This window comes from Amphiura filiformis, chromosome 19, assembly GCF_039555335.1.
Source record: "Amphiura filiformis chromosome 19, Afil_fr2py, whole genome shotgun sequence".
In the NCBI taxonomy this organism is placed as follows: domain Eukaryota; kingdom Metazoa; phylum Echinodermata; class Ophiuroidea; order Amphilepidida; family Amphiuridae; genus Amphiura; species Amphiura filiformis.
In genome coordinates this window covers 10,409,334-10,423,574 of record NC_092646.1, presented here as the reverse complement: position 1 = coordinate 10,423,574, position 14,241 = coordinate 10,409,334, and the positions used below count along the sequence as shown (strand labels likewise).

General features: G+C 36.9%; 1 pseudogene; it reads right to left on the bottom strand.

The window, feature by feature from the left end:
* Nucleotides 1-11,178, bottom strand: part of LOC140140375 (probable ATP-dependent RNA helicase DDX60) — a 64,915-nt pseudogene extending 53,737 nt beyond the window's left edge.
* Between the last annotated feature and the right edge of the window lie 3,063 nt (nt 11,179-14,241).

The window sequence follows — 14,241 nt, the reverse complement described above, 5'->3', positions numbered from 1 at the left end:
ATGTTGTCGACAAATTTGTCCAACATGTCAACAAGAAAAACAAAACATTTTAATGAGAGTACTAGTATGTTGATTATTTGAAAACGGCTACAATCAAGGAAATTAATGTTGGCACACTCTGGCATAATAACTATAAATCGCTGTCCCTCTCCCCCAATTCAATGTTGACGAAAGCAATTTTGACACTGGGCTCTCGAGTCCCTCCAACATTGGTTGAGGGAGAATTGGGGAGGGAAGGGGAAAGGGGAAGTTTGTACTTCTCATCAAACATAGTTATACTAATTTCACTGAACTCTCAGAGCAGCAATGAAGAGTTCCAACATATTGTCAAAGTGTGTCAACTATGTTTTTCTGTGATTGTAGTCTATAGGTCTTCTTTACATCTCTGATGGTATTTTCTTGAGAGGCTCCTCAGGAAGAAATTAACCTTTGAACTTACATCCATCTCATTATTTTCCCCCATCTCCTTCAACCCATTCTTGATGACTTCTGCACAGGCTATAACTGTCATGACATCTCGACTTGTTGACATCTGAACATTGCTGATGCCATATTTCTCGACTGCAACTTCCAGTTGGTCACTTATCTGGTACAAGAATGATTTAATAAAATGTATACATTAGGGCAGAATAAAGGGGAGAAAAATTTGTGCACACCAGAATTTGAGATTTTTTTATACATTATACACACTTGAAACTGATAAAATACAACTTTTTAATATACCCCCCCATTTTTTTTTTTAAAGGAACACTCTGGTAATCACAACATTATGCCTTTTATGTTAGAAAATTAATTATCAAGACAAATCGCATGGTTTTATTTGAAACCATGAAACATATTGACCATAAAAACAAATTAATACAGCAGTCTCTCAACATGCGATATTCAAAATTCCCGGGCGCCGAAATTGTCCAGTGCAATGGCATCCCAGTAATACAATGAAGGCTGACAACAATTGAGCACAAGTAACCATGACGCCATTGCACTTAGACAATTTTACGCAGGAATTTTGAATATCGCGATTCAGAGCTGGCTGTGACTCCATTTGAAATTCACCCCCCCTGTGTGGAAGATTAAGATCATGTCTTCCATAGGGGGTGTATGGATTTCAACTGAAATAGCCCAATTTTGGAGCAGACGACACTGAATGGGTGACCCCATTTGAAATTCACACTCCCTGTGTGGGAGATTAAGGTCATGTCTTCCACAGGGGGTGTATGAATTTCAACTAGAATAGCCCAATGACTCCTCACCTGCTGTAGTTCCTGTTCACTGTAGCATTCTGCACTGTCCAATGTCAAACCCTGTGTGATATGCTCATATGCTTGCGTAATAGATTCCTGTAAAATCAGAAAACCTCTTTCATTTTAAAAGCAAAATCAAAACAAAAACAAAATCAAAAACAAAACAAACAACACATTCTCTTCATATACATGTATACAACAATAACGACGACAACAACAACAACAACAACAACAACAACAACAACAACAACATCTCTATATAAACAAGTGAAAAAGTGTGAACAAGTGATCTAAGGACCACTCGCCAAAGGGTGCAAATAATAAAATGTTGAAAAGTGTTGTTAGTAGAGATGTTATCATTTTGTTGAGAGTAAAGCCCAGCTGTAAGATCAGTTTGACAAAAAGTTTGACAAAACATCATGATAAGGCCAAAAAAAAAAAAAGGTTTGTCTCAAAGCTCACGAGAAATTTAAAAACAAGAAATGCGATTTTTTTTTATATATTTTTTTTTTATTCCCGACTTTTTTTTCATGATAATAAAAAAAAAAAGTCTCATTTTCGCCGATTTTTTCTGGAAAAAACTATAAATTTTTTTTTTTTTTTTTTTTTAAATAAAATAAATTTCCGCATTTGTTTTTTGTCAAATCGTGGATTTTACAAACGCTGCGCGCAAGCTTTGAGACTAACCTTTTCCTCCGTCACTAACAAACAGTCTGGCGACAACCCGTGAAGAGATGATCGCTGATTGGTTAATGAATTTCCAAATAAAAAGGTTTTCAATTGGCTATGGAACCATATGACTGATGACTTTGGACGCGACATAAACATCACATTTGTAGATAACGCAAACACTAAATGTACACTAGCTTGCAGCCACTGCGGTGCCAATTGTCTGATATTGCCCATCATATCAGCGACTCGCAACGCATTTCACAATGTGCATTGTGTGGATTTATATCACCGCATGGCTGTCCATTAAGCTCTGCATGCACTGAAGCCCAACAATTGATTGAAAGTCAATTTTTATCTCAGATGTTCAGCCAATCAGAAAAGACGTACAATGAGGTTGTCGCCAGACGGTTTGTTAAGTGACAAAGGAGCACAAATCAGCTAGGACCGAGACTATAAATGAACAAGTTTACCTGAGGCATGTGTGAGATTGCTTCAACTCTGCGTGCTTCCACATAGAAAGTATTCACACTTCTCAACGACCTCTCCAGAGGTGAACAGAACGCACAATCCACATCTAAACTTAGCGCAGACATCAGTAACAACCGTAACAAAGTGCATTGACCTTGCTTCTTGTCCAGCGATTCCCCATCGCTGAGCATGACAAAGGCTGGATGATAATGCTCAATGTATTCCTTCCATTCTTGTGAGTTGGGATGTGGTATGTGTGTAATCAGCTGGCAGGTTGTATTGTGTGACAGATGCTGGATGATGGTACGCCTGGCGAGGAGTTTCAGTGGATCGCTGTGCCAGAGGGCCTCTGCTTTGGTGAAGAACAGGATGTGGAATTGGCCTTCGCGTTCTTGGAAGTCCTGTGATATAAGAAACATAGTTCATCTTTTTTCTCAATAGGTACTTTATAAGTACTTTATAATAGTGGTGGGCTATACAATGGTGATGTTTCAGAAACCTTGGGGCTTAAGTTGATGTGAGATGATTTCTTGAGCATATAGACTCTTTTTGATTTTTTGGCTTAAAAATGAGTAAGTGCCAACCAACTTTTTTGGAGCTCTGTAAAATGTCATTTTGCATCAAAATATATTATTCTCTGCCTTATTCTATTGATATTGGGGTTATTTTATGTGTTCTTGGTGTTAAAGATTCCAAGTTGCATAAGATTTGAAGTGCCTGTATTCTTGGAAATGGTCGTTTTATTAAGAGGGAGCATGCTGCACCCCCCCCCCCCCTGGTTACACCACTGGAAGTAGGCCATACAGTCTCTTTTGATCCCAATTAGAGAAATGTTTGGCATTGGGCTATTCCATTTGAAATCCATAATCTCCCTGTGGAAGATTTAGCTCAAGTTTTCCACAGAGGGAGTATGTGGTTCAAATAGAATATAACTGGGTATAAACTTTCATTTGAAATACTCACTCTAAATAGGAGTATGGGTTTCAAAATAATTAAACCTAGCCAATTCCATTTGAAAAACATCCTCCCCCTGTGGAAGAACTTGAATATTCCAAAGGGGTATGGTAGATTTAAATGGAATTTTTATTTTATTCTTTTATTTTATTCATCTGGCAATTAACAACAAAATTGAGACAAAACAACAAATTGGGTCTACTGAGCTGCCGGGGAACACTGAAAGCACAAAAGAGCACTGTCACCACAAGGCGCAGCGACCCCAACTCAGCAGACCACACACATACAAATCATATAGCAAAAAATACAAAAGGCATCAATACAAATTAATCATCATGCTCCAAATAGTGAGATTTGAGTTGAGATTTAAAAGTAGACTTGTTACAGGTGAGATATGAGTCTCTGACATCGGATGGAATTGAAGACCATAACACTGGAAAATTAACTAAAAGACAGTTTTTGTAAGCATCTGTTTTAGGAGTGATTGATTGTTTAAAAATCAAAGCTTCATGTCTCAGATTAACACACCACCTGGAAAAAAGAAAGGATTGGCATTAGTAAGACATGAACAAGCTTAATGAAACAGACAAATAAGTCCTTCTAGTTTTCAAAGTTGTGAGATTTAGAGTTCTGAGTCTGTCCTCATATGATTGATCCCCCTACGCTTGACAAAGAATTGACCTAGTAGCACGATGCTGTATTTGTTCCAATTTATCAATATTACATTTCTTGTAAACATTCCAAACAGGCGAGCAGTAATCTAATATTGGCAAAATGAGCGACTGGTAAAGTTTGAGTAGAACATAGGAGTTCTTACTTCCCGCGACAATTCTGGTAAAACCAAGTAATTTATTGCACCTTTTGACAATGTTGTTGACGTGAGAATTCCACGAAAGATCACTGGAGACTGTTACACCCAAGAGACGAAGGTTATCAGTAGTAGCAAGACTAGTATTATTGACGTGGTAGGCAGGAACAGGTTTGTTTTTGCGCCTGCTAATGCACATGACTTGGCATTTAGATGGATTTAATTGAAGAGCGTTATTGTTTGACCACCAGTTTAATTGATCCAGATCTGATTGCAATATAGTAATATCCGTGTCATCTTTAATGATCCTAAAATGAACGTGTCATCAGCATAAGCGCATATGGGAGACTGAAGATGAAGATGAAGATCGTTAACGATATATTAAACAAAAGTGGGCCCAAAACAGATCCCTGAGGGACCCCAGATAATACATTGGTCCACTCAGAACTAGCCCCGCGAAACATGACACGTTGTCGACGGCCAGTAAGGAAAGATGTTATCCATTGCAATAAAGGTCCGCGAATGCCGTAGGTCTTATGAAGCTTTTTAATGAGCACATGGTGTGAAATAGAATCAAATGCGCGGCTGTAATCCACGGATATAAGATCGTTACGCGCAGTTGGATTAGTCCGACGATCAAGGGCACCAAGCCATTCTGTGGTGGCTTCACAAAGGGCCGTGGTGCATGATTTGCCTGGAGAGAACCCATGCTGATGTCGAACATGAGACCATTTGTGAGCAGGTGACTTCTCAGCTCATCGCAAACGAGAGCCTCAAGCATTTTACCAACCACGGACGTTAAGGCAATAGGTCTATAGTTAGACAAAGTAGAACGGTCACCCTTCTTGTACACAGGGACTACATGGGCTATTTTCCAACCTATGGGCAATTTGCCTAATGCAGCAGACATACTAAAGATACGCAAGCAAGAACTGGGGCTATGCTATGAGCACACATCTTTAACATACGGCCCGAGATGTTATCAGGCCCGACGGCCTTATCAGCAGCCAATTTTTTAATTCTGTTTAGAACCATTTCAGAATTAAACCTGGTGTTGGAAAAGGGTTCAACTATGAGTTCTGGAGATGTAATTTCCACAGTATCATTAGTATGTGTGAAGAAACTAGCAAAAAGATCATTGAATCTCTGAGCGATTAAGTCTGGAGCAGTACATGGTAGGTTATCAATATTAAAAGAGATATTTTCAGGTTGAGAGCGTGATGACTTAACAAAACTCCAAAATCTTTTCATATTGTCATTTTGTTGACCATGTTGAGCCAGTGATCTTGATACGATCTTTTGAGAGCGCATTTAACCTGGTTTCGAGAGATTTATATTTGTTCCATAGTAGATTGCTATCAGACATTTTAGCTTTATTGAAAGCCTTGTGTTTCTTAGAAATTAGCTTTTTAATGTCAGGAGTAACCCAAGGTTTGGCTCTAGAACGCCTAACTGTACTAGGTATAGCTCTATTGACACAAAGAAAAAAGGTTTCAACAAAACCATTCCAAGTATTATCCATATCATTGTCAATGATGATATTGTCCCAGTTGGTTTCAGAATAAGAGCATTAAGCAAGTTGCAATCGGCTTTAGCATATTGATAAACCTTATGTAAGGGGCGACAAGTTTCTTGGTTTTGATTTTAATATTGAATGTAACCATGTAATGGTCAGATGTGGCCAACAAGGGTATGGTAGATTTAAATGGAATGGCCCATTGTTTGAGTATGATGACAGCTAAACTCACCCCAAGATCTAAGAACCTCCCCCAGGAGAGGGGAAGGATACCACAGAAGGGTACAGAAACCCCCTGACCTCTTCTTACCTTGAAGAAAAGTTCCACAAGATACACCAAGTGTAGCAGCTGTCCACCATGACTAAGGTCTAGTCCATATTGAGCAAAGATGTCGGCCAGGATAGAGTCACCATCTATTGTAAACAAGTCTGACTCAGTGAAGTCATGCATCAGGTTCAGATCACTGTGAGCATAAAATAATGGTGAATATAGTATGACCCCTAACCCTAACCAGATTTTTTAGGGCAATTATGGCACTTATTATTAATTTAAATTGAAAGAATACTTTGCGAGTCACTTGTGACTTGAGCACGATTATGTGTATTACACTGCTCCATAGGCCACTGCACTGTGATAATATATTTGCACACACACGTTATGTAGCCAGAGGTTTCCAGTTGTATAAAAATTTCAACTTTTTTGAGACAAGTGGAGATGAGGATATAGATCATCTCTCACTCCAAATCATGAAAATAAATGCACATGAAAATTACAACTGATACAATATTAGTAGTGCTGACCAGCACAAGAACCCACTCCTTTGGACACATTTTATGTTTACCATGCAAGACTGAGCACACACACAATCTCAATAGAGCTATGCACACAGAGACCCCCTATCTCCCTACACTGACCAATGGATTTGACTTGAGTGCACACAGAGTGCATTTAGTACCTCATATTAGCCTGTTTGTAACTTTGGCAAAAACATGTTTTGATGAAGTCCAAATATGCACCCTAAATATGAATCAAAAAATCTATAACTTGGCCAATCACCTAACAAGAAGTTCCCATCTACTGTAGCAGACTTTATGATTTGAGATACCCATAGTTTTCCCTCCACAGCAAGCTAAAGTGAATTCTGCAGGTTATTTGTATAAAAGAGTGATTTGAATGTAAATTTTCTCCAAATTCCAAGATATATTAGGTGAGTTTTGTATATAGTTTTTGTATACTACAGGGTGTCCCAGAAAAAATTACCGGGCAAATAAATTTGGACGTAAGTCGAGAAAGAGACATCAGAATCCAAAAATCTAAACATCAGCGTATAGCCCATCTTATTCTGCATCTTATACGTCAATTTTACTGGAATCGGTTGACTGACCGCGAAGAAATAGGCGATTACATAACGCATGCGTCAATTCACTTCATTCCAAGTTTGAAAGAAAGATTATTCAACACAAGCGGCACTAGTGGTTAACTATCCACGGGCTTCATATTTTGTTCTGTGAAATCCTTTTCGTTTTTTTAAACAATCTGTTTCTTGCAAAACATTTAATTAGGTATTGTTCAAATTTGAAAACCTGCACGATATTGAAAATGAAAGCTTGCTTGTAAGATAATGCTCAGTACTTGTAAATATATTTTTTCGTTAATGTTGATATAAATGTTGCATAAAGAATTATTGCATAAAGAATTTCAGCTGGCTTAAAAAGTTCCTCACACACATTAATGTTTTTGGAATATTTCTAAGAAATTGTAATACAAAGTTTAAATCATTTAAAACTTCAACAATAATGTTGCATGGTATCAAAAAGTACACGTAAAGCTGTAAGCACTTGATCATTGTCATTCGTAGCTCAAATGTTCTTTGGAAATATAACATGTTTGCACAACATAAACAATTAATGTTGGAAAGCTTCTTAATTGCAGAAATCAAAGTTTTCTCAAGCACAAACTGTTATTCATCTTCAGTGAAAGATCGAATGACATAACACCGCCGGATTATAAAATAGATAATGTGGACTAAATTTAATGAGATTCACAAACTTTAGGAAGCGATGAGCGAGTATGTTGATCAAACTTGGAATGAACTGCATTGATGCACGATTATGTAATCGCTTTATTTCTTCAAGAATTCAGTCAACCGAATCAAATAAAATTTCCGTATGTGACGCACAACACAATAGGCTATGCGATACATTTTAAATTTTTTGATTCTGATGTCTATGTCTCGACTTACATTCAATTTTATTCGCCGGTAATTTTTTTCTGGGACACCCTGTATACTACATATATTTATCTAATTCCATGTGCAATTTCATAAAGTTTCATTACTATTTAGAGTTGCATATTGGATGATGAAATTTAGACCCTCTTTAATCGGATTCAGAATTATGCAGTACCGTAGGCCTACATGCATAAATTGCACATGAAATTGGTTCAATATTATTATTATAGATACAAAACTTGACTCATCCAATATAACTTGGAATTTAGAGAAAATTTGCAGTAAAATCAAATTTTGATGCAGATATACTGTAGCTTTCACTTCAGCTAGGGTCATTAACAGTCACATAGTTCATATGTCTAACACTCCATGGGAAACTGAGCACATGGATGAGTCTCATGTGTAAAAATGTATCACAAATTTGATAACTTGTTATTTAAGTAAAAAACATGTAATTGTTGATCTGTAGTGACAAATTTTTATGCAAGGTTTCCGAATTTTGCACTTTTTTGGACTTTGGATGCAAAATTTGGAAACCTTGCACAAAAAATTGTCACTACAAATCAACTTTATTACATGTTTTGTGACTTAAATAACAACTTGTCAAAATTTGGTGATACATTTTTTTTGTCAAATTTGTTCATAATTTTTCTTCCATGACTGCCATCTTGGATTTGTACAAAGAAATATAGAACAAAAAGACTATTTCACAAGACCAGATCTCCGAATGCATTTATGAAAACCCATAATTATAAATGATTTCCTCTTGTAAGTATTTGTATAAATCATGTAATCCATTTACATGGGTTACTGAAAAGGTGTTTTTTGAAAATAATGAATTTGAAACTGGAAATTATTCAATTTTGTGCCATTTTTACTTGGTGTCCATAATCTGTCCAAACTGCCTATTCAAAACATGCATATAAAATTGGCCATAACTTCAGAACCATTTATCCTATTGAGGTCATTTAACAACTGAAATGCTCCATTTAATGAGCACTGTATACATATAAGGTATGATTCTACAAAACAGGAGAAACTTCCAATTTTCATGGTCATCCCTAATATTAGATAACAAGTAGACCTATGGGGGTATAAACCAGGATGAAATTTCAAAATTCTTATTTACTCACATTCTTGGTGCTTCACGCACAGTTTGTCACAGTTCCTTCTCACAGTATTGACCAATTTCTAATAAAATAAAACAATACACAAGAGCTGAAGTGAATATCATAAAATGTTCAAAAGTTATATGATATGTGTCAGATGTAACGAATGTGTATTTTCCGAGCCATACAGTGTGTCTCAGTTTCTATTGACAGTATTAACCAATTTCTAATAAGCACATGAGCTGATGTGAACATCATAAAATGTTCAGAGTTATTTGCTATGTGTCAGATGGTGGTATTTTCCGAGCCAACACCACAACAAGCTGACACTGCCGGGAATTGAACCCAGGGCCTCATGCATCAGAAGCAAGTACTCTAACCACTGCATCACACTCTCCTAAATGTCGTAAAGCCAGTGCGCATGTTCAATGCCATGTATTCTCGAAAAATGCATCACGCAACACAGACACAATGCCAGTCACTATATGCATGTCATATAATCATGTTTCTGATTAGCTCAATACATGATAAATCCCTCCTATAACCAATCAAAATAGTTCTTAGAAGAGGCCTGCACTCTTTTACTGACCACTTTCAATGATCTCCTCTGGAGATTTTATGAAATGTAATTATTTATTTCCTGCTGACTCTGCATCACTAGGTTGTCCTATAATCATGTCTCTGATTGGCTCAATACATGATATAGCCCTCCTTGTAACCAATCCAAATAGTTCTTAAAGGCCTATACTCCTTTATTCACTCTCTTGTCAACAAGACTCTCTTCTGGAGATTGTACAGGCTGTATCAAAATTATTGGTACCCATCAGTTTTCAGTGATATAAACATGACTGCAACGCAACATCAAAATGCAACATAGGATCAACATAATTTGTTGATTAATGTTATAAATAGTCATATAAGTATAAATTATGGTCATTTCAAGAAGATCCAATGTTGCATTGGGAAGAAACAGGCTATTTAATAACCATCAATACTGAACAGTACCAATCATTTTGATACAGCCTGTATGTCATTATTTCCTGCTGACTCTGGATATCACTTTCTCTATCATATAATCGTGTCTCTGATTGGCTCAATAAATGATAAAGCCCTCCTTGTAACCAATCAGAATAGTTCTTATATGCCAATACGTTTTTACTCACCCTCTTCCTGTCAACAGCCCTCTCCTCTGGAGATTTTAGGTCATTACTACCTGGTGACTCTGCATCACTATCTTTGTCACTAGAAGAATCAATCTTTACAGCACCTGAAATATACAAGTTTTGATCCCACTTACATTATAAGATGACAATTTTGTATTATCACATAATGACACCATAGAGCAATTATTAATCAATTTGTAACATCTCCATAAAAAAATCCCCCTCCCCAAATTGTTAGATGCACCCTTTTAATTTTGAGCCAAACAAATGAAGTAAAACAATTTAAAAAGAAAAATGCTAATTCATTCCAGGTACAGTAAGTAGTACAGCACTAATCAAAGCTAAGTCTTCGATCTACGCTTTGTGTTGAACACATGGGAATTGTCTCTTGTGTCGGCCTAAATGCTACCCCTGCTTGTGTCAATTGTTTACAACAATACACACAAAGTTAACTTTCGTTGTCGGGCAGGAAAAACCTCCCATGTGTCATTGGCCCCTGAACATAAAGCAAATCCTCCTTTGTAACCTCTTGGCAGTTTTGTTTTAAACATGAAATGTTCTTGAAAGTGCCACAAGTATATAGGTTTTTCAATGACGCTTTGTGTAAAATGTCTCGCATTTGCACTCGACTGTCTGTTTAACTGTGGCGACATGTGAATAAGTAGCGACAAGGCATTACCTCACCAACACATGGGGTCTGTGTGTTTCAGGCAATCTTTTTATTCAAAATGAGGATAGGGGAATATTCTACATTATTTTTTGAAATTAAAAAAAAAATGAAAAAGGCAAAATAGATGGAATACTTGCTCAAATTGGAAACAAAATTACATGGATCCCTGATTAAACTTACTGAGTCCTCTTGCGATGATATCATCATTATCATCTGAAGAATCATCCATCTGGACATTAGTATCCTCATCCCCAAACACAATGGTATCACCCCACTCATCTTCTCCCCTGGTATCCTCCTCTGCATCAAACTCATCACCTGCTTTCTCTCTTCTTGTTGCCATGCTAAATGATGCTGCAAAATTTAAAGAGTGAATAGTCAGTAGCTTAATATTTTTATAATTGTACGCATAAATGGGAAGACACGCTACCAAGCCTCAAAATAAGCAGGCACCCAGGAGCCATTTACCCAATGGTCATAACATTTTGGCTCCTGGTCCACACCAAAATCATGTAGTTAAATCGGTTTTTGTATTTAACATGTATAATTAAAATTTAAATGACTCCTAGCTCTTTTAAAATGGCTCCTGGTTCACTAGATATCACAGGACCAGGAGCCACGCTTTCCAAATGTGTGGCTCCTGGTCCAGATCTGCTTATTTCGAGGCTTGCACACAACACTCTATCTCATTTAACGCAAAGGCACGCAATGTTGGCGCGAATTGTTAAACATGCACGATTGAACTTCATGAATATATATTGTGCCTGTTGGTCTGTATTTCGCGTCTGTAGTACGTAGTCCATGACATTTTGACCCTTTTCCTGATGGGACCAAAGCTCAAGCAAAAATGTGCTCAAGCCAAGCTGCTGTTGTCGAGTGGACATTTATGAATGAACTTTGAGCTGTACCGGTACGCATTGTTATAACTCTGACTTTGCAACATCACGGTAGTACGCACTCATCAAAGGTTTTAATACTGCAAAATATTATCATGATTATAGTTTATACTTCTGAACTTCCATTGCTTTACACGGTGTCATGCTTCTGCAATTTTGACTAGATTTTGAGTGAATGCAATGGTCTCTATAGAGCCGCGAATGGGAAGCTATCGGTGAGCAAATTCATGACTAGACTTCTCAAGCAAATGTCTGCTTGCCCTGAAAACACATTACAATGTCAATGTCTTAATTTAAAAGGGCATTTCATGATCCACAGCATCATCCCACACTTTCCTCAAAAAAAGATTTTCATACCACTGGAAACCTCTAGCTACATTATGTGCCAAAAATTTCTTACAGATTAATTTGTTTAGCAAAAATATTGTGAAATTTTAATTACCGTATGTTCTGGTACACCAGAAGTCAGAACAAAATTACACAACACATGAAAATTCACATAATTCACATGCACACAAGGTAGGCCTATTGGTACATGAGATCAGGTATATCTGCATGCATATTAACTCACAAGTTAAACAAAATGGGAATCATCTGAAATGTTGGGAATAAGCTTTTTTGTGGATAAACTACGGAATAATGTCATAAAAAGAGGATGCTAGGATTACAAACTCCTTTAAGGGATCTAAAATGAGCGTTATTATGCGTTTAGACAGTGTTTTTTAGTGGGACATGAGAGCACCTCGACCTATCGAATTGCATTCTGAATACGAAGCATGTCTTTCTGATATCAAATAATTTTCATTTTTGAAAATCACAATATAATACAAATTTTATGACAAATTATAAAAATTTGATATTTTTCAAATTTTGATATATAACAGTCCTCGGTAAATTATATAAATCTAATGATATATTTTAAAGTGTATGTAGCAGGAAAAAGCCGACGGTCAATTGAAAATTTTGACCTTTCATATTGAAGATATGGAATTTTTTCCAAAAGACCAAATTTTTTTGGTGTTTTGGGAAAAAAAATCCATATCTTCAATACGAAAGGTCAAAATTTTCAATTGATCGTCGGCTTTTCATCCCACCTACATACACTTTAAGTATAAATCATCAGATTTATAAAGTTTACTTCAAGTACTGTTAAATATCAAAATATCAATTTTAATGATTTGCCATAAAATGTGTATTAAATTGGGAATTTCAAAAATCAAAATTATTTGATATCAGAATGACATTCTTCGATTCAGAATGCAATTCGATATGTCTGATGTGCTCTGATGTCCCAAAATAAATACTGTCCAAACGCTCATACCCCAGCCCTTAAACTATGATATTTTGCAGTTGACGAGCGCGTACTACCATGATGTTGCAAAGACGGATCTAACAACGCATACTGTATGCCAGTATGGCGCAAAGTTCATTACTAAATTTCCACTCAGCAACAGCAGATCGGATGAGATCGCCTCAGCAGCCAATCAGCGACAAGTGCGCTTAACACAGTAAATACACGATGTACTGTACGCGGGGTACGCTTAAAATCTGCTCTCCTCAAAGGTTGCAAAATATTGTAAATCATACATTTTTACAATTTATGCCAATGCGCATGCATGAATGCATGACATGTGGTATTAGACGTTATTTTTCGTATCTCTCTTTCCTTGTTGGAAAGGTATAACGTTGAGGAGATAGGAACATGTACCGTCATCCGGGACCTACTCTGCCATGTTTGGCTGAGTAACGGTACATGAACACAGTCTTTTGTGCCTATGTAAATTAGTCATTGTGTAAAGCTGTGTTTATACCCATGGGTTGCTCATCATCAGACTGAATCCAGAGGGTGTCAATAATAGCCTACGTGTCGCTTTTGAAAAACAGCGAATCATGCGCATGCTCAGCAGGCAAATATGACGGCGATTTAGTACACTGATCATGCGTGCGATTCAGGTTTCTGCAAAAGCGATTAAAGTATAAATGCATCTTTAGAAATGACCGGCGATTGTGTATTCTCAAGTGGGTTTTATCATGTTAATTAGTGACCTGACACACATTTATATTGGTTCGATCAAGCATTGAAATGATTTCATTTTTTGTACTGGATCGTACAAGCATTCCCAACAATTTTTTCAATGTAAGTGCCTCTGGCCCTAGTGGAAGTAAAAACGGATAGTATGGCCAGAGTTCTAGGGCTATGTGGCATACATAAGATTTATTAAATCTTCCACTCACTGCACTGCAGCAGTTTCATTGTTTTTGACTTTGTAGCTTTGTTGAAAATTATGTCAAGAAATTTTCATGCCCGGTTTTCATGCCCGCCCCGATACAACATATTTATATGTACAAAGGATTGCAACATGTCCATGATGTCATTGTCATGATCAGACGTCGTTTCCGAATTGCTCCCTTGCAAACATGCAAATTGGCAATTGCCAATGGTCATTGTTCATGATTGACTGACGGGTGCGGGCATGCTATCATTCAACACATTATCAAGAATACAACGC